At 34.9% G+C, this 27154-nt stretch overlaps 1 protein-coding gene across 3 annotated transcripts in view; it reads right to left on the reverse strand.

Moving 5' to 3' along the window:
* The window catches only part of LOC149781834 (transcription initiation factor TFIID subunit 10-like), an 83467-nt gene that overhangs the window by 20665 nt on the left and 35648 nt on the right, over window positions 1-27154 (reverse strand). The window lies entirely within an intron of this gene.

Here is a 27154-nt window from a genome sequence, read left to right on the forward strand (position 1 = left end):
TTTTATAATTTTTATATACATACATGTATTTTGAAAACTGTATTTTGGACAATCATTGGCAATTACAGAAAAGTGAACTTGCTGAATCTGTCAAAGACAGAACATGCAAAACAATTTTGAGGTACATTCATATTAACCTTATTTTGATCTTGTAACTGCTGAAAAATTTTGATTTCACTTATAAAAAAACATATTTAAAAAAAAAATATTCTAAAACTTTCTATGACTTTCATGTCAGTTTCATATTTAAAACTTTTCAATTCGAAAGCTTCGCAAGCATTTTCCAAATAATTGAAAACATTTTACTGAAGATATATTGCTGTAAAACAGGAAATGGCAATTTTCGTTCACTTCACATACTGTATACTGCTGCTTACAAGTCCACTTGCAAACCCAGATCTACCATCACTTAATGCACCAGTAAATCTGGGTATATGCAGTTTTTCAAAGTAATCATTAGAACAAGCAACACAGACCCTGATCAGCTGGCACTTTATCTAATGGCAGATCAGGGTCTATGCAATTTGCAGTTTGCAGTCTTGTAAATATATACACTATGTTCAACAACTAAATTCTACACTTTTCTCCTCATTCATATTTCCAATAACTTTCAAATCTTTGAAATATATTTTGTATAAACTTCAGTTTCAAAAGCTTCCCAAGATTTCTACGACTGATGGGTAAGCTCCCATAACTATACAGTATATCATTGTAAAGCTGATTAACCCAAGCTTAGGTTTAAGAGAAAGAACTTTATCAAGGAATCAAATTTGGCTCCTTTCACAAGAACCTACTGAGCTTTGTAGATCTATTTAACAATCTGACAGGAGTTTATTAATTTCTGGAGTCAGCAATGTCATGATTATACACAGTAAAAGCTTAGATAACAAAAATTGTATGTGACAAGCATCTTTTAAAATCACAGACTGTAAGAAAAATGAATACTACTGTTGGTTGTTGTTTCAGTGTCTGAAATAGACACCTAGAGGCTTGCAATGTTTGGACCAAACTGAAAATCGAGTTTTATTTTCAATTTATTTCTTCAAAGTGATCCCTTATTGTAATTACTCCACTTGGGTACTAAACTATGCTGAAACCAATCCCTTGATACATTATGTTAAAACTTTTGTTTAACATTTCTGCAAGTACCATTTAACTCGCACACAAACTAGAAATAAGACATATCTCTTATGATACACCCACATTTAATAAAAACACATTCCACACATTTGCCAACCTGACTGTAATCAGTGAATGAATATGGATAGGGTCACCTCTACAAAGTTTCTAGTAATCTCTAGCAGACTGCACTCAATGAATATGGATAGGTCACCTCTACAAAGTTTCTAGTAATCTCTAGCAGCCATTGTAAACAGGAATTTTCATTCCCGTGATAAGCCTACAACCCCACTTAAAAAAAAAATTGAGTGAATTCTACTTTCAGCTACTAAACTTTATCAAAATGACAAGACAATTTCCCATAATTCCCATTTTCATATTATTTATCATACAGGCCCTGGAAATATATCATGGAAGAAATACTGCAAAAATAAAATGCAGTTTTCCCTCACTATAACACCAAGAAAGGGGACACTACAACTGCACTATGTTATAAGTGACATTACCTTATACTGAGGTAGGTTCAATATCAAAACAATATTAATCCTCAAAATTAGATCTGATCATACATATATGTACGGGTCTGCTATACTGAAGTGATTTATACTGAAATAGTCTGCTATACTGAAGTGATTTATACTGAGAGAGTCTGCTATACTGAAGTGATTTATACTGAAATAGTCTGCTATACTGAAGTGATTTATACTGAAAGAGTCTGCTATACTGAAGTGATTTATACTGAAATAGTCTGCTATACTGAAGTGATTTACACTGAGAGAGTCTGCTATATTGAAGTGATTTATACTGGGGGAGCTCAAGGATAAATTATATTCAGCATGCATATATAGTGAATTCATCATGGTGATATTAATTCTGGAAACAAAACATTACTTATGTAATGGTGGGTGGAGGTCAGTATCTTAAAAACTGTCAAATACCGTATGTACTCGCTTTTAAGTCCAGTCACATTGAAAACAGCAAAGATCCTGATCTGCTGTGTCACAATGACCTGCATATAATGATCCATTTTTATTGTTCTACTGTTCACTATTAACAAACTGCATAGACACATAATACGTATTGGCAGATCTGTGTCTGTGCAGTTGGCAGTTTGACTCATCCTATGAGTGAGTATAATTGGTCTATTTTCTGCGTCTTGTTACTAAAATCCTATATACCAGGTAACACTACACACAAACAGTCATACAAATTGAAGTTTTAAAAAAAATAATGTGAATTTCACACACTGAAGCCATGTTAACATTGTGTGGCTGGTGAGTTATGAATGTTGAAAGATAAGTAGACTCAATGTTTATTGTGGAACACACATCTCTGGATCTGGCATTTGAACCCACACAGTGATTATACTTTTTTTTTACAATGCCCTATTTAAAATATGAGTTCCAACAACTAAGAGGTATAATTAACAGCAAAAAGAAACTCACAGACTTGCATGGCCACAGACAAATATCTGTCCCCCCCCCCATGTTGTCTGGTAACGTTTGTACTCATTTACAGGTCCAACTGCTAACTGCATAAACCCAGATCTGCCACTGCATAATTTATTGGCAGATCTGGGTCTGTCCAAAAGTTTCTTAGGAGTTATCAGTAAAACAAACAACACAGACCCTGACCTGTTGGTGCTCAGTGCTATGGCAGATCTGGATCTTTGTTGTTTGTAGTTTGAACTGATTTATAAGTGAGTATATACAGTAGATTGGTGCAATCAAGTCATTCCAAGTGTACTAGTGATTTACAAGATCTGAATTTATTTTAGCTTCCATGACGTGAAGCAACTTAAAATGTATTACTCAACCTAGATAGGATTCCAATCCATGCAAACTTAACTGATAGTAGCTGGTAACCATTTTAAAGCTTGGTCAAGACAGGTCCAAAGCCTTTCTCAAAGACAAAACATAATGTCAGAATAGAATTCCTTCTTAGGTCCTTCTGACCATTGCACCATGTAGATGGAGTGTGTGTGTGTGTGTGTGTGTGTGTGTGTGTGTGTGTGTGTGTGTGATTTGGATTTTTAACTTAACTTTAATACTTTTTCAGTCATATTGCTATGATGTCTGCAGTATGGCAGTTTATAGAGATGTCTAGCAGTGGGGCATCATGCCGCAGACATGTAGCATGATGTCCCACCCAGTCACATTATTGTGACACCAGGTCGACCAGTCCTAACACTAACCTCTTAATGCTGAGCGCCAAGCGAGGAAGCTGTTAATACCATTTTTATAAGTCTTTGATATGACGTGGATGGGGATCGAACCCATGACATCCCACATCTGAGGCAGACACTCCAACCACTAGGCCACTGGAGCATGTAGATGTAAAGTTAGCACATGAATGTGTCACTGCTTAATTAACCTTGCACTTCTACAAAGAGCAGGCATACTGTCATCTCTGTTCATTGATCTATCCATCCATGAGGAAGCCTGGAGGAGTCCATCAATCTATCCATCCATGAGGAAGCCTGGAGGAGTCCATCAATCTATCCATCCTTGACAAAACTTGTAGAAGTCCATCAATCTATCAATCCATGACAAAGCTTGGAAGGAGTCAATTGATCTATCCATCCATGACAAAGTTTGGAGGAGTCCATCAATCTATCCATCCATGACAAAGCTTGGAGGAGTCCATCAATCTATCCATCCATGACAAAGCTTGGAGGAGTCCATCAATCTATCCATCCATGACAAAGCTTGGAGGAGTCCATCAATCTATCATTCCATGACAAAGTTTGGAGGAGTCCATCAATCTATCCATCCATGACAAAGTTTGGAGGAGTCCATCAATCTATCATTCCATGACAAAGCTTGGAGGAGTCCATCAACCTATCCATCCATGATTTTTAGTATCTGGTTGGTGTTGATACACAATAATGATTTTTAGTATCTGGTTGGTGTTGATACACAATAATGATTTTTAGCATCTGGTTGGTCTTGATACACAATAATGATTTTTAGCATCTGGTTGGTGTTGATACACAATAATGATTTTTAGCATCTGGTTGGTGTTGATCCACAATAATGATTTTTAGCATCTGGTTGGTGTTGATGTACAATAATGATTTTTAGTATCTGGTTGGTGTTGATACACAATAATGATTTTTAGTATCTGGTTGGTGTTGATACACAATAATGATTTTTAGTATCTGGTTGGTATTGATACACAATAATGATTTTTAGTATCTGGTTGGTGTTGATACACAATAATGATTTCTAGTATCTGGTTGGTGTTGATGTACAATAATGATTTTTAGTATCTGGTTGGTGTTGATGCACAATAATTATTTTTAGTATCTGGTTGGTACTGATACACAATAATGATTTTTATTTTTTCCTCTCCCCATTTCTGGAGAAATTTTAGATGTAGTTTAGATATATGGTTGAAGTAGATGTATAATAAGGTTTTTATCTGGTACATGTATAATTTTGGGGACCAATACTGAAAAATTATCAATAAATATATATTTTGAGAGAATGGTTTGTGATGGCTTCTCCAAACACATAGTTTCGAGGATTATATTGAGATCTGGTAGGTTAGATATGTGGTTTATATCAATGTACAACAGAATTTTACTAATACCCTCTGGTCCATTTTGGGCAAAAATTATTGCAAAACTCTCCCCCAAAATTGGATTTTTTCAAATTTCAGCTTGTTTGTTTGGTAGTCAAGCAATGTATTCAATATTAATACTGAACATTTACAGATCTATAAGAAATATTCTGATCTTTCATGGCTCCAAACCAGTCCTGGGAGAGAGAAGCATTACACTGCTTGTCGTATTTATACAAGCATGTTCAGAACAAAAGCCTTATGGGATTGGCATGTCTGTGACTGCATGTTCATGTTCATTGAAACATGTTCATACTTTTTGCTGACGATTAACTGCAACAGAATTAGATACAAAAGATGAGCTTAATAAACAATTTATTATGAACGTATTCCATATATACTCACTTATAAGTTGAGTCAAACTGCAAAAAACAGACCCTTACCTGCCATCATATAATATGCAGGCAGATCAGGGTCTATATTGCTTGTTCTAATGATTACTCCAGCAAAATGCATAGACCCAGCTCTGCCAGTGCATTATCCAATGGCAGATATTGGTAAGTGCAATTTACAGTTGACTTGACTTATAAGCAAGTACATATGGTACTGACTTATTTATTGACCTTTTATACCAGATGTGCACAACATGTTCTGTCTGGCCCTCAGTGCTAATTAAAACAACACAGAACTCTGGCCCTTGGGGCAAATTAAAACAACACAGAAATCTGGCCCTTGGGGCAAATTAAAACAACACAGAAATCTGGTCCTCGGGGCAAATTAAAACAACACAGAAATCTGGCCCTCGGGGCTAATTTAAACAACACAGAAATCTGGCCCATGAACAGTAATTATGTTAAAGAAATTAGTGTTTGCAGCCCTCGAGTGGTCTAAGAAAATGCAATCTGGTCGAAAAAGGGTGTGCACCCAAAATGGAGAATGCTCCCTCGGTATAAGTGGGTTAGATATGAAGTAGTAGCTAGGTGAGAGAGACATTAAGATTGTACATCAAGTATTTTGTATCTGTTATCTTGACACAAATTCTCTGGTAGTTTATTGGCAAACTTACCTGTTCATATCTCATATACTGTTACAAGAAACCTATCTCTTTGCAAATTCTTCCTAAGCTTACAGATCTCATTTATTACATAGATTATATGACTTATGATAGGCCTGTGACATGGTATTTTCCAGAAATAGTTCCAATAGACTGGTGTTGTCCAGATAGGTCAAATTTTTGGGTGGGTTTTGTCCAACTTTGCGTGATCCCTGAGCGATAATTAATCTGAATGCATGCAGTACAACATAACATTTATCATCAAATCTGCAATTTTCAAATACTGTCACCACCACATTTATTTTGATATCTACAGTGATGGGTGCAATGCTCCTGAGGAAAACATCAAAAAACAAAACTATTTTGACCTTTATGCCAAATTTTGTTTTGTTTGGACTATCTTCAAACAGTTTCTGCAAAAAGTAAAGCAAACCTGCAGGCAAACAGGTCTATGAGAACAGTAGGTGAGAACAGTAAGTGGTGGTGGTTGTTTATTCTCCTGGTTACATTGGTAAATTGGTACATAATATTTTCTACATGGCATGGAATAAAGCACATCATTGCCATTGATCTGGCTTAAACCCATGACTACCACATTTAATGATACTCCTTCCAAACAAGCCCTTTAAACCACTTATGACGGATTGTTTTGGTGCACACACCTCACAGGGCACAAATTACTTACTCATTAAGTTGCTGCAGGTAATGGATAAAGACCGTTCATATAACAATTGTTTCAGTGAACCAGTGTACAATCTAATCAAGTGCATACAAATTTACCAATTTTTTTAATGGACATTCTAATCTCTATTAAAGTGCATACAAATTATCAACTGTTGTAGTGAACCATTCTAAAATCGATTAAATTGCATACTGATTATTAAATATTTGAGTGAACCATTCTTAAATCTTTTAAAATGCATACAAATTATAAAAAATTAAGTGAACCATTCTAAAACTGATCAAACTGCATACTGATTATCAAATGTTTTAGTGAACCATTCTTAAATCTATTAAAATGCATACAAATGATCAATTTTATATAATTACATGCACAAACCAACATCCAATTGTAGTTATACACCTCCTTTTAACATCCAACTCTAAAATACATTTTCTTTCCCTCCTGTTAGTTTATGCTACATATAGATATTATGAGGGTTCTCTTTACAAGCTCAATTTGCACCAGGGCCAATTTTGGCTCCTATTTTCCTCATACATGTATTCTATTTTAGTTTACATGCCATGACACAGCTGTAATGCTACATGTAACACAAACAAAATGAACCATTATAAGGCTCCACATGAATTTGTAGGCAAGAACATGTTTTTGCTGGTTCAGTGGCATGCTTAACACATTTGGGCTATAATATACGCAGGAAATGGGAGCTAAGGCTAAAAGTGACTGCTAGATGGAAATATAAGGTAATTTCAGTTCTGTTCATGGAGTATCCATTTTTGTTTAACATTGATAGAAATCATTGTCAAATTCAAAGATCCATCTATACAGGACCTGCTTCTTAAGAACAAAGGACCAGCTCCTTTACATTCATAGATATTAAACATCTACATGTATACAATCCCTTGAATATAAGGATATACTGATAAAAATGAAACTAGAGCTATTTACATTGTTATGATTCTATGGTCATAAACCAAGTAAAAGAAAGAAGCAAAACTAACAAGTTTTGTAATACTTAACAAATAATTTATCTATCAAAGTTATAAAATGAAATTTAAAGAAGAACATACAGTATTACGAATTAAAACCAAATAATCCCAAAACAGTTCTACACAAATCCAAAAGAATAAGAATGTTCTGATTGAATTTCAGATCCTCGAATGTACTGGTCTGCCAACAGTCCTGATGTATCACAATGGCATTTTCAAGAAATCTTTTGAATAAATTCACGACGGTTCAAGAATAATATTTTAGTCCAATGAGTACTTGGTAATTCCGATGAATAATCCAAACGTCTCCTCTCAAATTATATCTAAACAAAACATTAAAACATCTGCAGACTGATTTTAACATGAGAACATATGAAATAGGAATCCAAAAATAGGAATGAACTTCTCATTTTTCTTCTTATATACAAATATACAGGCCTAAAACTCAATTTTCTCCAACTTATCATCTTCACTAGCCAAGGTTCCAATATGATAACCCAATCTACACCTTGGCAGATCGAACAGATATTTTAGTGCTTTGTCCTAGAAACATCTATTGGATTTCACGAGTTTCCTCCCTTAGTTTGTAATGGCAACTAACCGATAGTGTGCAACAGTGGTACACTATATATGGCAGTAATGGAGGCAATTGGCTTAAAAAGGATACTTTGTAAGTTTAACATCAAAATTATGACTATGTATCAAAGGAAAGCCATTATATGTGTATTTGAGTGGAAGGTATTTGTACAAACTTGAACTGGCAGTGAAAAATTGCTTATTTATCAGTTCACTGAAGTTGTGTGCTCCTTGTCTCGATCATGTATGAACAGTGTTTAAATATGAACAACTTAATTTTGATTGGATGCAGTGGCTTGCCACTGCATCCAATGAAATTCACAAACCCAAAGCACAGAAATATCTACTCATTATGCCAAGGTGTAGATAGGGTTATCAATATCGGAAGGCTAGCAAAGATGCCAAATTATGTGACAATATCGGAAGGCTAGCGAAGATGCCAAATTATGTGACAATATCGGAAGGCTAGCGAAGATGCCAAATTATGTGACAATATTGGAAGGCTAGCGAATATGCCAAATTATGTGACAATATCGGAAGGCTAGCGAATATGCCAAATTATGTGACAATATCAGAAGGCTAGTGAAGATGCCAAATTATGTGACAATATCGGAAGGCTAGTCAAGATGCCAAATTATGTGACAATATCGGAAGGCTAGTCAAGATGCCAAATTATGTGACAATATCGGAAGTGAAGATTCCAAATTATGTGACAATATCGGAAGGCTAGTGAAGATGCCAAATTATGTGACAATATCGGAAGGCTAGTGAAGATGCCAAATTATGTGACAATATCTGAAGGCTAGCGAAGATGCCAAATTATGTGACAATATCAGAAGGCTAGTGAAGATGCCAAATTATGTTACATTTCTTAATACCCCACATTGTAAAAGAATCTATCTGACTGACCTATCCAACAGGAAGTAACACCAACCTCATTAACAGGTTTATAATAAATATTATAAAGGATTGTAAACACCTATTTAGAGATCCTATGCAATCTACATTTGCTATTAGTATTTTTAAATAGAACATACCCATGTACAAAAATTACTCATCTAATATCTTGCTTAAAGATGATCACTACAATATACAGACAAAAACAAAAAATTTACACAAAATAAAGATAAATTCATGTACCAAACGTTAAACAAAATATAGCAAAATGGCTCACTATGGTTAATCCATAAATGGGAATTAAAGATTCCCCACCCCCACCATATCCCCTTCTTCAGGTGCAAGACTCTGAGAATGTAACCCAAATGTAACCCTAAATACACTGCATATATTATGTGTTCACACTTGGTGAATGCCTATATAAACTAGGTCCCCCAAAAAGTGTTCAATTTATTCATGTAACTGGGATTCTAGGTAAGAGAAGATAAAATTACACCCCCACCCTTCCTGAAAATGGTAACCAGAACCACGTATGTTCCAAGTTTGGAAATTTTCTTCCAGCAATTAGTAGGAGCGAGATTTAGGGAAAGATAGATGGATAGAATCCTCAACATTGAGATAAAAAAGAAAGTGTTGACAAAAACACAAAGACAACATCAAAGAAATTAAATAAATATACAAACTGCATTTCAAATACGACTGATTTGTAACAAAAATTGTTCATTAGATTTCTGAAAGAAAAAACAAAATCATACTAACATAAAACTGTCGACTATTAGGTATGGCATTGTTTTCTAGTCCTTAAGTGTTCTGATTAGGTGCTTTGTATGTCTGACATATAGATAAAAAGAACACTGATACCTGTCTAAGATAAATAATGATGCCATTCAACGTCCATTATGTGTCAGATGTAAGCAAAAATAACTTTTCATGTAAAACATGTTTATTCATGATGTAATTAGTCTGTTGTCTCCCTTACCAGGACTGCCTCAGTCTTTATTGGTATGCAACCTACCATTATTGACAGAAAACAGAAATAAATTAATTCACGTCCATAATAATGTTGAGTTTTATGAAGAGAAGACATTCAATAAACCTTAAGAATTTTACTTAATTAAACAAGTAATACAGTCAGCACTGCAAAACTAAGGTCCTAAACGTGATGACTGCAAGAAGAAAGCAAGAGTTTTAATGTCAATCAAATGAGGTACACTTCAAAATATCTGGACATAAAAACTATTATTTCTAGAACCAAACCTAGTTCTAGTTGCATTAATGTAATGAGCATTATGACTAAGGATGAAACTTTGCATGTGGTCCTGATATGTCATTTGCATATACCTCTTAGATGCATACTGGTGTATTGGGGGTGTACATATTTTGGAAGATGCACATTTATCTTGGGTTGTTTAATTGTTAGTATGGGGGAGTCTTCTTATTTTTTGTTTATTTTATGATAGTTGTGCCTTTGATAAGCCTTCATAGCACCAAAAATATCATACAAGAGTACCTACTTTCGGGGCCCCGAGTGGTCTAAAGCGCTCTCCGTTACGGATCACTGCCATCTCAACTCTGTCTGCGTGAGTTCGAGTCTCGGATTCGGCTAATGTGGATATGTGAGAAAGCTTGCCGGTAGCTTCTCGTGGGTCGGTGGTTCTTTCCGGGTTTTTCCGGGTTCTTCCTCCACCATTAATACTGGCCGCCATGTATAGCCTATTATGTGCTGAAAAATGGCATTAAACCCTACAACAACAACAACAACAACCTACTTTCACAACCCTTAGGCTCGTACTTCAGCCACTGGATAAAATTAATTGTGTTGGACACATAAACCTTCCACATCTTTAGTTGAGATCAATGAAGCAATAAACCTTTCAGCAAAGAAAGCTCATAAGGTGCCATATATACTCATGTATAAGTTGTTTCAGGCTGCAGACAACAGTGACCCAGATCTACAGTCCCATCATGCACCAGCAAATATGGGTCGATGTTTTTGTTCCATTGAACCCTTCCAACAAACTACACAGACTTAGATCTGACAGTACAATATGCAATTGCAGCTCAGGGCATATTTAGTTTCATCCAACTTGCATGTAGATATATATGGTAGCCATATCTTAAACTCATTTATATTTCAATACTTCTAATTATCTCAAGTGGAGGTCAACTGATACTGTCCATCCTGAAGTGCATATGCCATCATGGACATACATGCATAATGATGATGCCAATACAAAAGTATATATGCCATCATGGACATACATGCATAATGATGATGCCCATCCAGAAGTGCATATGCCATCATGGACATACATGCGCAATGATACTGCCAATCCAGAAGTGTATATGCCATCATGGACATACATGCATAATGATACTGCCAATCCAGAAGTGTATATGCCATCATGGACATACATGCATAATGATGATGCCCATCCAGAAGTGTATATGCCATCATGGACATACATGCATAATGATGCCCTTCCAGAAGTGTATATGCCATCATGGACATACATGCATAATGATACTGCCCATCCAAAAATGTATATGCCATCATGGACATACATGTGCAATGATACTGCCAATCCAAAAGTGTATATGCCATCATGGACATGCATGCATAATGATACTGCCAATCCAGAAGTGTATATGCCATCATGGACATACATGCATAATGATACTGCCAATCCAGAAGTGTATATGCCATCATGGACATACATGCATAATGATATTGCCCATCCAGAAGTGCATATGCAATCATGGACATACATGTGCAATGATACTGCCAATCCAGAAGTGTATATGCCATCATGGACATACATGCATAATGATACTGCCCATCCAGAAGTGTATATGCCATCATGGACATACATGCATAATGATGATGCCCATCCAGAAGTGTATATGCCATCATGGACAAACATGCATAATGACACTGCCCATCCAGAAGTGTATATGCCATCATGGACATACATGCATAATGATATTGCCAATCCAGAAGTCTATATGCCATCATGGACATACATGCATAATGATACTGCCAATCCAGAAGTGTATATGCCATCATGGACATACATGCATAATGATACTGCCAATCCAGAAGTGCATATGCCATCATGGACATACATGCATAATGATCCTCCCCATCCAGAAGTGCATATGCCATCATGGACATACATGCATAATGATACTCCCCATCCAGAAGTATATATGCCATCATGGACATACATGCATAATGATACTCCCCATCCAGAAGTGCATATGCCATCATGGACATACATGCATAATGATACTCCCCATCCAGAAGTATATGTGCCATCATGGACATACATGCATAATGATGATGCCTATCCAGAAGTGTATATGCCATCATGGACATACATGCATAATGATACTGCCAATCCAGAAGTGTATATGCCATCATGGACATACATGCATAATGATACTGCCCATCCAGAAGTGTATATGAAAACATTTCTAAGAACTTGCACAAGTCCTCATCCTCTGTTCATGTTAGAAACTTGAAACTTGATTAGGGTACAACATGTTTGTCGATTTATACGCCAACTGCTGGTGGGGAAGCTTCAGGGTAAGTGGGGATCCTTTTGCATCAATGTAAAATAATTTTAATTTGTGGTACCATATGTACTTGCTTATAAGTCAAGTCCAACTGCAAACTGCACATACCCATATTTATCATCCAATAATGTGCTGGCCGATCTGGGTCTATGCAGTTTGCAAGGCATAATGAGTAGAACGAACAGCACAGATTCTGATCTAACAGTGTTTTGTAAAGGTAGATCAGGATCTATGATCTTTGCTGTTAGATTTGACTTATAATCAACAATACATGGTACACTGTATTTCAAACAAGACCAGTCTGGATAAACAATATTCAATATTCTTCTGGAAGTCAAGAACAGAATACTAACATAAAACTGTCCACTATAAGTATGACATTGTTTTATAGTCCTTAAGTGTTCTGACTAGGTGCTTTACATGTCTGACAGATGGATAAAAGAACACTGATACCTGTCTAAGATAAATAACGATGCCATTCAAAGTCCATTATGTGCCAGATGTAAGCAAAAGTAACTTTTTATGTAAGATATGGCTGTACATGCAACTCAGGCCCTCAGTATTTGGGGCTACACAGGCCCGTACTCCTCTTTTGGAGGTCAAAATTTTGTTGGGTGCTGAATTTCAGCTGGTATTTGTTAGGGTGATCCTGATGATGCCTGTATTTTTTAACATCACCCTCTTCAAAATATGTCTATGTCAGCTGTTTTAGACATATACAGTAATAAAATTACCATTTAAATGAAACATTTTATATCACTAACTAATATAGCTACATACAGTGCTGTAAAGCAATAATGCAAAGGGGTACTATACAACAGTCTATTGTCATGAATGTACAGACAGGTTTTTCTTGATTAATTGGTTTATTGTTGTCTCCCATACATGGCCCAACTCAAGTCTTTATTGGTATGCATGCCACCGTTATTGACAGAAAATTAAAATAACTATACTGAGTTAATCTCCATGAACATGCTGAGTGTTATGAAGAGAAGGTCACTGGATCATGCTGGACAGCAAAGATTCTACATCTTGATGATGTAAACCTTTCAGTAAAGAGGGCAAACAAAGTAATGAATTTACTCCTTTGTAAGTCCAGTACAACTGCAAACAAATAGAGACCCAGATCTATAGTCCCAATATGTTAGCAGATCAGGGTCTATGTTTTCATTCTATTAATTACTCCTAGCAAAATATATAGATCCAGAGCTGCCATTGCATTATGTGATGACAGCTCAGGGCATATGCAGTTTGTAGCGTGCAAATATATATAGTTGTCATATCTGAAGATCATTTATATTTCCATATTTCTAATTATCCTTGCATTTCTCAGTTGGGATGAACTGATGCTGCCAATCCAGAAGTATATATGCCATCATGGACATACAAGCATAATGATACTGCCAATCCAGAAGTGTATATGCCATCATGGACATACATGCATAATGATACTGCCCATCCAGAAGTGTATATGCCATCATGGACATACATGCATAATGATGATGACCATCCAGAAGTGCATATGCCATCATGGACATACATGCACTGACAATCCAGAAGTGTATATGCCATCATGGACATACATGCACTGCCAATCCAGAATTGTATATGCCATCATGGACATATATGCACTGCCAATCCAGGAGTGTATATGCCATCATGGACATAAATGCATAATGATACTGCCAATCCAGAAGTGTATATGCCATCATGAACATACATGCATAATGATTCTGGTGCAACATTTATGTAAATGTGTAAAGTGGGGAAACTTGGAGGTAAGTGAGGACCCTTTATATCTAAATAAAACTGGGTCATATATACTCATTTACATGTGATGTCCAACTGAAAAATGTACAGACCCATAACTGGCTTCACATAAGGAAACATCAGGACAATGGCTTATGTAGGTTGTTAGTAGTAATCAGCAGAACAAACAATACAGACCTTGATATGCTGGCACATAATGCAATGTCACATCTTAATCAATGTTATCTGCAGTTAGGCTGTACTTATGTGCAAGTATATAATGTAATTAATGAGTTTTGTTAAAAGACATTTCAGTTAATCCAAGTAAACATGGAGGACAGATGTGCAGCTCAGTGCTTCAATAAATTACTTGTCAGACACAAAATGAGGGTGGGTAAATTGCCTCAGGGTTAAAGCTTGAAAATTACTGAGATTTTTAATCTAGAAATATACATGTACATATATATTTACTTGCCATGAAATACATTTTTGTGTATGCATGTAGGACTGACTCCAAGGCATGATGTATGGTTAGATGGAGCTGAATGCATGCTGTGCCTGCATCATAATTTAAATTATAAAGGTTTCACCTTCACCCCCATATATATATATATATATATATATATATATATATATATATATATATATATATATATATATATATATATATATATATATATATACTAGATTGGCCCTTAATGTATGATGTATGGAGTGGAAGTGCTGCTACTTGTTCAAACATGGAAACTATCAAGATCCACACTCTGTAACAATATACATGTACATGTAAGAGCTTACTGACTTAGGGTGACCCAATTAGTAGCATTAACTATTTCTAATTTTGGTTCTCTTTATTTCCATATTTACCAAGTACATACATATTACATAACTGTAAACACAATGAACATTATTCCAAATAATGCAAGCAAGTAGGCTACATGACTAAATGAAAAATAGTGTCAGCAATAAAAAAAAGTTCTATCAAACAAGCTTTGCTTCCTGTCCAGTGAATTAGATTTTAATGAAATTTATATTTGTACTTTCTCTAATTTTCTTAGGAATTCTGTTCCAAATTAGTGTCCCTGAATAATAAAAACTCTTACTGGTAATCAAGAAAATTCTTTAATTTAGTTTTGGAACAGAAAGATGGTCAGTCAAAACTTATCTCAAATTTGTTTAAACCTTAAAATCTATATTTTTCAATAGTTACAGATCCAAGAAATCAGAAACTACTTAAAACGCATAGGTCAGTGTACATTTTCTTGCACTACTCTTCCATGGATTTGAAACAATGCCCAATTAAGGGTCATTACATGTGAATATGTGCCCAATTAAGGGTCACTACATTGAATCTCTGCCCAATTAAGAGTCATTACATAGAATATATATCCAATTAATGGTCATTGCATAGAATCTATGCCCAATAATGAGTCATTACAGCGAGTCTATGTCCATTTATGAGTCATTACATAGAATAAATGCCCAATTAAGGGTTATTAATTAAATCTCTGCCCAATTAAGAATGATTACATAGAATCTATGCCCAATAATGAGTCATTACAGCAAGTCTATGCCCAATTATGGGTTATTACATAGAATCTATGCCCAATTAAGGGTCATTACATAGAATGTTTGACCTCATTACATAGAATGTATCCCCAAAAAGATGGGTCATTATACAGAATCTATACCCAACTAAGCAAAGAATACCCAATTAAGAGTCATTACATTCAATTTATTCCCAATTAAGGGTCATTACATTGAATTTATTCCCAATTATGGATCATTACATTAAATTTATACCCAATTAAGGGTCATTACATTGAATTTACTCCAAATTAAGAGTTGTTGCAATGAATTAATTCCCAACTAAGGGTCATTACATTGAATCTATGCCCAAGTGACAGTCATTACATTGAATCTATTCACAATTAAGAGTCATTAAATTGAATTTATTGCCAATTAAGGGTCATTACATTGAATCTATTCCCAAGAAACAGTCATTACATATAATCTATGTCTAATTAAGGGTCATTAGAATGAAACCCACCCTGTCATTAACTGGTCATAAAATAATAACTGAATGAAGTTTTAAACATCATATAATCCTCTTATCAAATGCACACAGAATAGGCTATGCTGGGTGACTGACAAAACCAACAACGCCAACTTCCTTAAAAGGTCTCATATTCTTTTCATTATTTTCTGTTATGTGATTCTTATTAGAGTTGATACAATTGTGTAACAGTCTTATTTCATAATATAAATAGGACCAGAAGTCCAATATTTTACATTTCTCTCATAGTTCATATTATTACAATTAACCTAGGCAAAAAGTGAAATCATACTGATGACATCACAATGTAATTTTCACATCATAATCATTATAAGCTGTGCACTACCTTAAATAAAATCTGAATTGAAAAAGAAAAGTTTAATTACGTTCTTCCTTCTAACACACAATGTTTCAAAACTTGTTTCCTATATAAGCAAACCTACACATATATACTGATAGGAAAGTAAGTAATGCATGTATATGAAACATAAATGCATGATTAACATTTATTACAATCTGTCCAAGATAAGCAGTCTATGCTGTTATGACAGCTCCAAGTGTCGCAAAGTCAAAGTTGTATCTGTCTGCAAGTTGTCACACTCAGGGTTGGATCAGAGCTTTCAATAGCAAGATGTCTAACTCAGAGAAGGAGCATTTAATACTAAGCTGTCACAATCAGGGTTAGACAAGGAGCTTTCAATGGCATGTTGTCACACTCAGGGCTAGACAAGGGGATTTCAATAGCAATTTGTCACAATTATGATTAGACAAGGTGTTTTCAATAGCAAGTTGTCACACTCAGGGTTAGAAAAGGAATTTTCAATAGCAGATCTTAAACAGTGATCACAGATGATGTAATTTAAATCCAACAATTTAACTGACTACCACCTCTGTACTTTCCAATAATTTTATTTTTTAAATGTTTTGAAAAATTATTTACAAAATATTTCACAGATGAGGAATGTAAGACCTTACATATGTGAAGGCTCAGCAAATAGCAGGGATTTTTGTTTTGTTTTTATTTTTCAAAATAAGGGTCCAACATAGAAACTGTCTGCCTGTGAACATTATTAGATGAGATAGCTTTGTCAAGCTGGGGTAGAAGTTAAAACATTTGGAATTATAATATCAAACTTTCAGTTAAATGCAGAACCTGATGTAGAATATATGCAACTTTCAAAAACTTTGAAATAAATCTTAAAACCATTAAAGCAGTTAGTCACTGCCAGAGTAGTGATACATATGTTACATATGTTACCATTAACTGGTAAAAAAAGTTTTAAAACCCCTATAAATAAATTTTGACATGTTTATCAAAATGTGATCCCCACAGCTGAATCAAATGGCATGCAATGCCATGTAAGCTGGCCTTTTTGACTTTTGATTCCATCCCCACAGCTGATGAAAATGGCATGCCGTAACATGTTTTGTAAACTAGCCTCTTTAGCTTTCAGTTTCTATATTTGAACAGTTAAGCTTTCTTATCCAGGTGTGAAATGGCAATGATATAAGACAGAAGGTTTGCATAATGCTTGTATATGAATAATGTGTGTGTGTGTATATATATATATATATATATATATATATATATATATATATACATCTTAATTGGGTACAGGCAAGCCTTTCAGCTGCCAGTTGAACAGTGTCTGTTTACTGTCTGTCAGTGTCTGCATAATACAAATATCTGCGGTTTGTCATAACAATCTGAACACCTCACGGTTTTTCCACCAAAATCCATCTCTGAATAATCAGAGTGAATGAGTAACAGCAGAAAAGCAGGAAATTGGTGAACAACTTATTCACATTCTGATGTAATATAAACTAATTGACAGAACCATGTATAAAGATATTTGCACACGTTCAGTAAAAGAAAGTTCTGTAGCAAGTTCACACTTTAGAAAACAGCGTGGGAATATTTTGGCTAAGAACAGATCATCTGAAACAATAAGCGATCATGATAAAAGATGATGGTGTGTGTGCACATGATGTCAATCATTTAAGGTGTGTGATGTGCATATGTCACACTATTAAGATATGTGACATTTTTATATGTCACACTATTAAGGTGTGTGACATGCACATGATATCACAATATTAAGGTGTGTGACATGCACATGATATCACACTATTAAGGTGTGTGACATGCACATGATATCACAATATTAAGGTGTGTGACATGCACATGATATCACAATATTAAGGTGTGTGACATGCACATGATATCACAATATTAAGGTGTGTGACATGCACATGATATCACAATATTAAGGTGTGTGACATGCACATGGTATCACACTATTAAGGTATGTGACATGCACATGACATCACTATTAAGGTGTGTAACATGCACATGGTATCACACTATTAAGGTGTGTGACATGCACATGATATCACACTACTAAGGTGTGTGACATGCACATGATAACACTGTTAAGGTATGTGACATGCACATGACATCACACTATTAAGGTATGTGACATGCACATGATATCACTATTAAAGTGATGTGCATATGATAGCACACTATTAATGTGACGTGCACATGATAGCACACTATTAAGGTGACGTGCACATGACATCACTGTGCAAACAAGGTAAATATAAATGCAATGGCAGCTGCTCTTGCATTTCAGATCAATGGTATAAAGCTAAAACAGGTTCGACTGCATGTTAAGGAAAATTAATGGCGGAAAAACCAAAACATTTTGGTCACACAATTTCGAAATAAGTGATCACTCTTGTGATTGCAACTATTGCAAAAGTCAGGGGTTAGCTGTATCATTATTATTTTTGTTATCACATCATAAAAATCATGCCACAGAATGAAACCTAGCTGCATCAGATGTAGTAAGGGCAAAGTCCCAAGTCCTTTGCATTATGAACTACATTGTACATCAATCATGTGTTCATTTAACAGAAATTCCATCAAACCAAATAAAACATCATGTCACACTATGAAAGCAACTCAAGGCACACAAAAAATTCAAATAACTGTGTACAGTTTAAATCAGATGAACAAGCCTGTAAGATCTGCTATACATGTACAAGTCACAATAATAATGATAATAATAATGACAAGAAGAAGAATCACAAAACATGACACTTTGATCTTGTGATTCTGATGGCCTTCAGAGTATGCATCTTTTAAAATCTTGGGTCTAAACTTCATTCTTAGCCAATCAAAAATACAATAATGATATTAAAACAAGACTCCCTTGAATGAACAGATGCTCTCCTGGGTGAAAGGATTTCTAGGAATTCATGACAAGACCATTTCTTCCTTTTACCTACTAAGCATTAAAATCATCTCCGATTTTCTTCAGTGATAACAAGATTTTCAAATTAACTGCTGCAGTGGACATAATGGATTTTAAATTGGACCATGTAGTAGAAATTATAATAAGATTTTCAAATTAACTGCTGCAGTGGACATACTGGATTTTAAATTGGACCATGTAGTAGAAATTATAATAAGATTTTCAAATTAACTGCTGCAGTGGACATACTGGATTTTAAATTGGACCATGTAGTAGAAATTATAATAAGATTTTCAAATTAACTGCTGCAGTGGACATACTGGATTTCAAATTGGACCATGCAGTAGACATGGTAAACATTCCATGTCAATATGACCATCCATTCTGGGAAAGCAGCAACTAGATTTGTTTTCAAAACAGCTATACTGCATTTACAATTGGCACCATTTTCATTTACCATATATACTCTCACTTATAAGTCAATTCATATTGCAAACAACCGAGATCCAGATCTGCCATAGCATAATGCACCTGCATATCAAGATCTATGTTGTTTATTCTACTTATTACTCCTACAAACTGCACATATCAAAATCTGCCAGCACATGTTGCGACGGCAGATCTGGATCAGTGCAATCTGCAGCTGGACTCACGAGTATAGACAGTAGGTCCAACTAAGTACATGTATAACAAAATTCTATTTGTGAAATGCCCATGTTTATATAACCATACATTTGGAAAGAACTGAGATAACATTTTCAAGATGAGTGTTAATTTGCATTTTTTTAATTTAGGACCACAAGAACTCTTCTACTGAAAACCTGATTTCAAAATGGACTTTCCATTCAAGGGCAGCAGCAATAACAATACTTTTTAGCTATATGATCCATACCATTTTAAGGCCAAAAGAAATTATAAGATATCTTCTGGTGAAAATACAAAGTTGATAAGACTTTCCTTTCAGGAGTAGTGATAACATGATCTTCAAGATAACTGCTGTGGCAGCTCTTTTGGACATCACACTGGCACCATTTTAATTTAGGACCAACACGACTTTTAGTGACAAACCCACGTTGATATAATAATCCATTGAGAAGTATCAATAACAAGGTTTTCAAGATGGCTGCTGTAGTGGCTATATGGTACGACCAAGTGACAAGATGTGTCAATCATCCAAATAGTTAGGCGGAGCAGCAATAACAAACTTGCACTAATGAATGTGGGTCAAAACCATCCCATAATGCTATGGTCAACCCAGCTACAAGTACCTTTAACTAGCATGGCCATCTATTAAAGTTGACGGGTGGGTTGGCAAACTGGGTGTGTGTGGGACCGCCCCCGATGCGGATATAGGTGTGTGTGGGGGGTATGTAACAAAGTCTATAGTAAAAGTAGCCAGGAAAATCCCCCCGATCTCAGCTGACAGAGAAAGCCCTGACTAGTATCACAATCACTGCAGGGTGTGGTACAGGTATGTATTCTCGGTTGCTTCATGTCATAGCAAAAAGATATACATTCCATTCTCCTGAACGAATATGCCCATGGTTGAAATAGTGCTATCATTTAAATATATCTCTCATCATTTATTTGGATGCATCAACCTTTGGTTCCCTTCCATGCTGGTGCTAACCCTGTCTATTTAAAAAAAAATTGAAGTGTGTAGTGGACCATTCATTCACTGCCAGTGCACCACAGTGAGATGTCACTCTTGACTGTTTCAAGGCATGCAAAGAGCCCTATATTGGATTAGTGCTTCTTCACAAATATAACACTATTTCAATCACAGGTATATTATTTTCTGGAAGAAGTATTGTATTTGATAACACTATTTCAATCACATGTATATTATTTTCTGGAAGAACATGTTGTGTTTGACAGCACTATTTCTACCACATGTATATTATTTTCTGAACCTTCAAGCTTGGCAAGGAAGTATTTGGGAAAATATGCAAAACATTTTCAAATAAAAACAAAGCAAAAATGTAATTTTTGCTCACTTTAATAGCACTTCAGCATCGAAACGCTGTCATTTACACATAATAATAAAACATGTAGATACTTGCTGTAAATTTAAACAAGCATAGTCGGATAAGTAAAACTCTGGTCACAACTCTGTGTTACAGTAGATGAGTAAGTAAACAGTCTTTAATATTCAGTCTAATGGTGGCAAAGCAAAACTGACCCATCAGGAAATATATAATGCTCCATTTGTTCATCTGAATAAAATTCTTTAAAACTGACACAATACTGGAACTTTTTTCTAATTCAATAATGTACTTAAAATACAAACTAGTCCTTTCAAGCCATTTAAAGTAAAAATACTATGAAGAGATCCCTGTAGCTGTGGGATTCAAACATCTTGCTTTTTAAGTCAACAGAATGACACTGCCTTTTGTATAAAAAAAATTGTTTAAAGAAATTTCTGAGGCTTTACAACTTTTGAAGAACTTTAATAATAATCTATTTTATATCTATTATCATATAGAAGCAAAAATGTGATAGAATAAATGACATGGTTTACAGTAAAGCATCACAAAAAATTTCTAAAGCCCTGCATATTCATTCCCTGGGATTTCATACCAAAATATCCAGTATTGGGATTACCACATTCAAACTGGCAGCTATCTAGTGCCTTTGCTTCTATATGAATAAAGAAATCATTAAACTTGAAACAACTGCCGCCCCCCCCCCCAAAAAAAATGTATCCAAGGTGCCCACCTCTTTCATGCCATCATCTAGGCCGAACATTCCTAGCTTCAGCAGAACATAAATGATGTTTTACTACACAGCATTTGCCTAGATCATGCATCCTTAGATTTTGGTCTAACTTTTGTCCACACCCTGTATAAATACATCTACTGCATGTGCACTAACTGAACCTCAATATACAAAAACTCACATAAGCACTTCAATCAGAAGCAAGGCAAGCAGATTTTGATGCATACATACCACTTAATGCCTTATCAACACATCAAGTTTTAACAGGAAAATAAGGTCTAATCAATCCTTAATGTTTTATGATCTCTGAGATGACAGAATGAAGTGGGTGGGTGGGAACATTTGTTAGCCAGAAGAATCTAAAACATTTCTACTTGCTCTCAATATAAATTTTATTGAAACTGTACTCAAATCCGACTTCAGACCACCAGGCCACCCAAAGCAACTGAAATCTGAATGTAGACTACTAGGCCATCCGAAGCCACTCAAATCCAATCTTAGACCACTAGGCCACCTGAAGCCACTCAAATCCGACCTTAGACCACTTGAAGCCACTCAAATCTGACCTTAGACCTTAGACCACTAGGCCACCAAAAACCACTCAAATCCGACTGTAGACCACTAGGCCACCAGAAGCCACTTTAAGCAATGGACCACAGTTACAATACACAGCAACTTCTTATAAAGAAAACCTGAAGAACACGACTCTGCATCAGCAAGACGTGTAATGCATGGTGCAGAAGTGACATTAATGGTGTACAACAAAAGAAATTATTGCATATTTGTTTCTGAAATGTACAGATCAGATTGACCACTAACATCAGAAATACCACTGAGACAAAAAAAGATTACATAGCATCTATAACATATTGTACCAGTAGATCAAATGAGAAATACCATTCGAGACACAAAAATCCAGTATCATCCAATACACATGTACAATGGTCCCGCACTATATGGTAATTATGTATAACAGTCACGGGGTATAATTATGGATCTCATAATAATCGATGAATTCTATTTTTAAAAATTCCACTTAATTTATTTTACGTTATTTCACATAAAATATACACCATTATAATGTGGCTTTGACTGAAACATATCCATTGTTGGATAACCATGCTTTTGTCTTGTACCCCAATTGTAAGTCCTCTTGCATATAACAAAATCTTAAAAATATAATCAATTCCATAGCAGAACTGCTGACAAGACCTTCTCAGTAAGGTAGTCAATTTCTTTTGGAAAGTTAAGCCAGTTTTCATTAAAGTGTAACAAAATATCATTTAGAGTTACTGACAAGCTGAAAAGCTCATTTTAAAAAGTTATGTAGCTTATCGATCTAACTTTAGTGTTTCCAGTTGTTTCAAACACAACATTACCATTTACTAAACATTTCATTCAAAGCTATGCCTCAAAACTTTATTTAACTGTTTGCAAGGCCAACAATATGAAACTTAAAAGCTGCAGTAATTGAAGATTTAGACTAAATAAAACAAATATATAGCATTATATCACTCTCTAAGATTTTTTACAAAATGTAGTGCAAAAAAATGTACTTTTTAGAGATACATATGCATTTTATACCGCATATACATGTATTAATGTGAGAAACACAAACTGAACCCTGTATAAATCTAGCAAATAGCACTAAATGGAGATGAGACAACTTTATAGTATAATCAATCGTAAGTCATAATATATAAAAATGTAAACAAAACGTACACAAATGATGATGTATAGGTAGACATATTATTTTTGTAAATGTTTTCGTGCAGAAACTATACATGAATAAATGTGCATAAAAAAGAAAGCTCCTATTCGTGTTTCCACTGGTAACCAAGAAAAATGTATACTTGGAGGATTATATTAAATTAAAGATGGAAGAACTTAATCTTACAGTAAAAATGGCAAGTGATTATGCTGGTACATCAAGTAGTCAATTACATGGTTAAGAATGAAATCTTGAAAACAAAATCATTCTTCTCTCAAAGAAAAGTGTCAGAACCAATTTAATGAAGCAAATCTACATGAAAGGCTCTCTGTCCAATCCAGAAAAAAAAAGACAGTGGTCTACTAAAAAATGCGTCATATGGAGTGCAAATTTGTCAAAATACATATAAAATTTTAATAACTGTTTAACTGCTGAAGTATTTATATTTTTAAATCACTTTAACTCAGTCTTTTTTCATGACCAAGTAATAAATGGACAAACACATATACATGTAAGTACACATGTATTCATGAAGAAAGAAAACTATAATATGACACCATTACACTGATCTAATACACAAACTAAACTTGTCCATAAAAGGACTGTATTAAATAAACAGGTATAACATATCTTTGAATGTAATCATATAAAACAATACACAAAACAATAGCACATAAACAACAAATGTATAATAAAATGACTAGTGGAATACAACGTATTGAGACACTAAATTGACAATCAATACTGATCATCTTTAAACCAAAGAACAACAAGCATGAATACAAAATAATATTCAAAACATGTGCTATAAATTTACCATATATAATCACCTAAGTCCAACTGCAACTGCACAGACACAAATGTGCCATTACATAATGCACTGGTAGAATTGGGTTTTATAAATGTTTTAAAAGTACAGCTCTCCTCCCTTATAATACACCTCATCATAGCACCATTTTGGATACAAAGTGGTACTAATATGGACCTTGTTATCAAATGCAGACCAATGTATAATAATAAGGGTTGAAATAAAACATGAAACTAGGTCTAATATTTTCATTTGTTTTTCAAACCAACATTACTTAACGTTGACAGTGCCATTATACCATGGTTGTGTAAATTATGCTATTCTCAATTTATCACAGCTTCAGATATATCAAGTTTCTTGTTTGGTACATGAGGTATGCGGTAATAGGCCCTTAATATTGCATTATAACGAGGAATAACTGTAATATGAGGAACAAACAACACACACCCTGATATGCTGGTGCAATATGCAATGGTAGATCAGGGTCTATGTTGTTTGCAGTTGGACTCAACTTGTGAGGATATACAGTAAGTAATCATTCATGCTGCACTTAAGCTCAAAATTCATAATTACAACAGCTCAGAAATGAACCACCTTAAAAGCGTCATTCAATTTCTTGCACACATATGCATCGTTTTAACAGCACATCAGCACATTCCTAGCTACTGGTATATAGTTCCAAGTAAAACAATACTACCACTGCTTCAGATATTACATAATGAGATGCACCTTTCTTGTTAAAATGCTAATGACTTCACAAGTTTCAATCTAATGCAGATTCTGGGGGCTTTGTAAAGTCCTGGTAGTTCAAATGACAGTGTCCAACTCATAATCCAAAGTTTGCCGGTTTCATACCCACCCAGACCAGCCTGGGTCGACAGCCTTGGTGTGTCCTTGGGAAAGACACTTGGTTCCCATAACAATATTTGCAAATTAGGATTTGCCATGAAAACTATGAATGTTAATTTTTAATTTGCACATGTTTTTATGGCCGAATCTTAGCAACAGAGACAGCTCAGAGTGTTGCCCATGTTCATCAACCTCGTTACATCAAGTTGAAATTTTGACCATTTTCCCAAATAATTTCATGAAGTAATGGCCCAATTTTCATTGCACTGCCTACAAATGCATTATATTGGCAGAGACATCTGTGTCATATGGACAGATTTCTAGCTATTTTTTCAGCATACAGAACATGAACCACATCGACTTGGGGATGAAGAATAGGCCTGATGTACAAGTCAATAGCAGAAAAGCGATGTTGCCGTGTCAGAAAACACCAAACCAATCAGAACTTAAAATCCACTTGGATTGGTGAGATCGAGTGGTTGATGGAAGCTCTTTTTTTTTAAAGCAAGAAATTAGTCGCCTTATTCTCTTAGATATCAAGTAAAACTCTACCTCACAATAAAGCGCTTCATTATAACAATTTCTACAAGGTAAATATTATGGAGCCCATTTCCATTAAGTGGTAACAATATCAAATGTACCATACATACTTGCTTACATGTTGAGTTAAACTGCAAACAACAAAGATCCTGATCTGCCATAGCATAATGCATCTGCAGATCAGAGTCTATGCTGTTTATTCTACTGATTACTCCTAACTGCACAGACCATGATCTGGCAGTGCATTATGTGATGGACTCTTCATATAAGCAAGTATATATGGTAGTGTACTTCACCATAAGGCACTATATTCAACAGAACCAATCATTTTAATGGGGTAGTACTGTACATATGGCATTAAAAAAATGTTAAGGTGTGAGCTTATTGTTCTGTATAATTTGAATCCCTTTTGACTACAACATATAGAACCAGTTCAATATGACTTTGCTAACTGCTGCAAGATCTTGGTTAACAATATTTCAAGTTTAAAATGTCAGTGATGCGCTAGTACAATATTTCTAGTTTGACATGTCAGTCTTATGAGCTAGTACAATATTTTTAATTTAATATGTCTGTCAGTCTGATGAGGTAGTACAATATTTCTAGTTTAACATGTCAGTCAGTCTGATGAGCCAGTACAATATTTCTAGTTTAACTTGTCAGTCTCATAAGCTAGTACAATATTTCTACTTCAACATGTCAGCCTCATGAGCTAGTACAGTACTTCTACTTTAAAATGTCAGTCTCATGAGCTAGCACAATATTTCTAGTTTAACATGTCAGTCTGACGAGCTAGTACAAAATCATGGCATGGTCAAGGGATACAAATGCTAAAGTTAATGACAGGAAAGTACAAAATTAACCCCTATAAGTAATCAGTGTTTTATGGCAGAACTCAATCTCTGTTCTTTGATACCTACACATTTATCTGCAGGCAGAACATGAAAATGAACATGTCCTAACATTACTACTGTACTTGACAAGATCCAACAATGATAACATG

The sequence above is a fragment of the Sinohyriopsis cumingii genome, chromosome 15 (genome assembly GCF_028554795.1).
Source record: "Sinohyriopsis cumingii isolate HCF-2022 chromosome 15, ASM2855479v2, whole genome shotgun sequence".
NCBI classification, from domain to species: Eukaryota; Metazoa; Mollusca; class Bivalvia; order Unionida; family Unionidae; genus Sinohyriopsis; species Sinohyriopsis cumingii.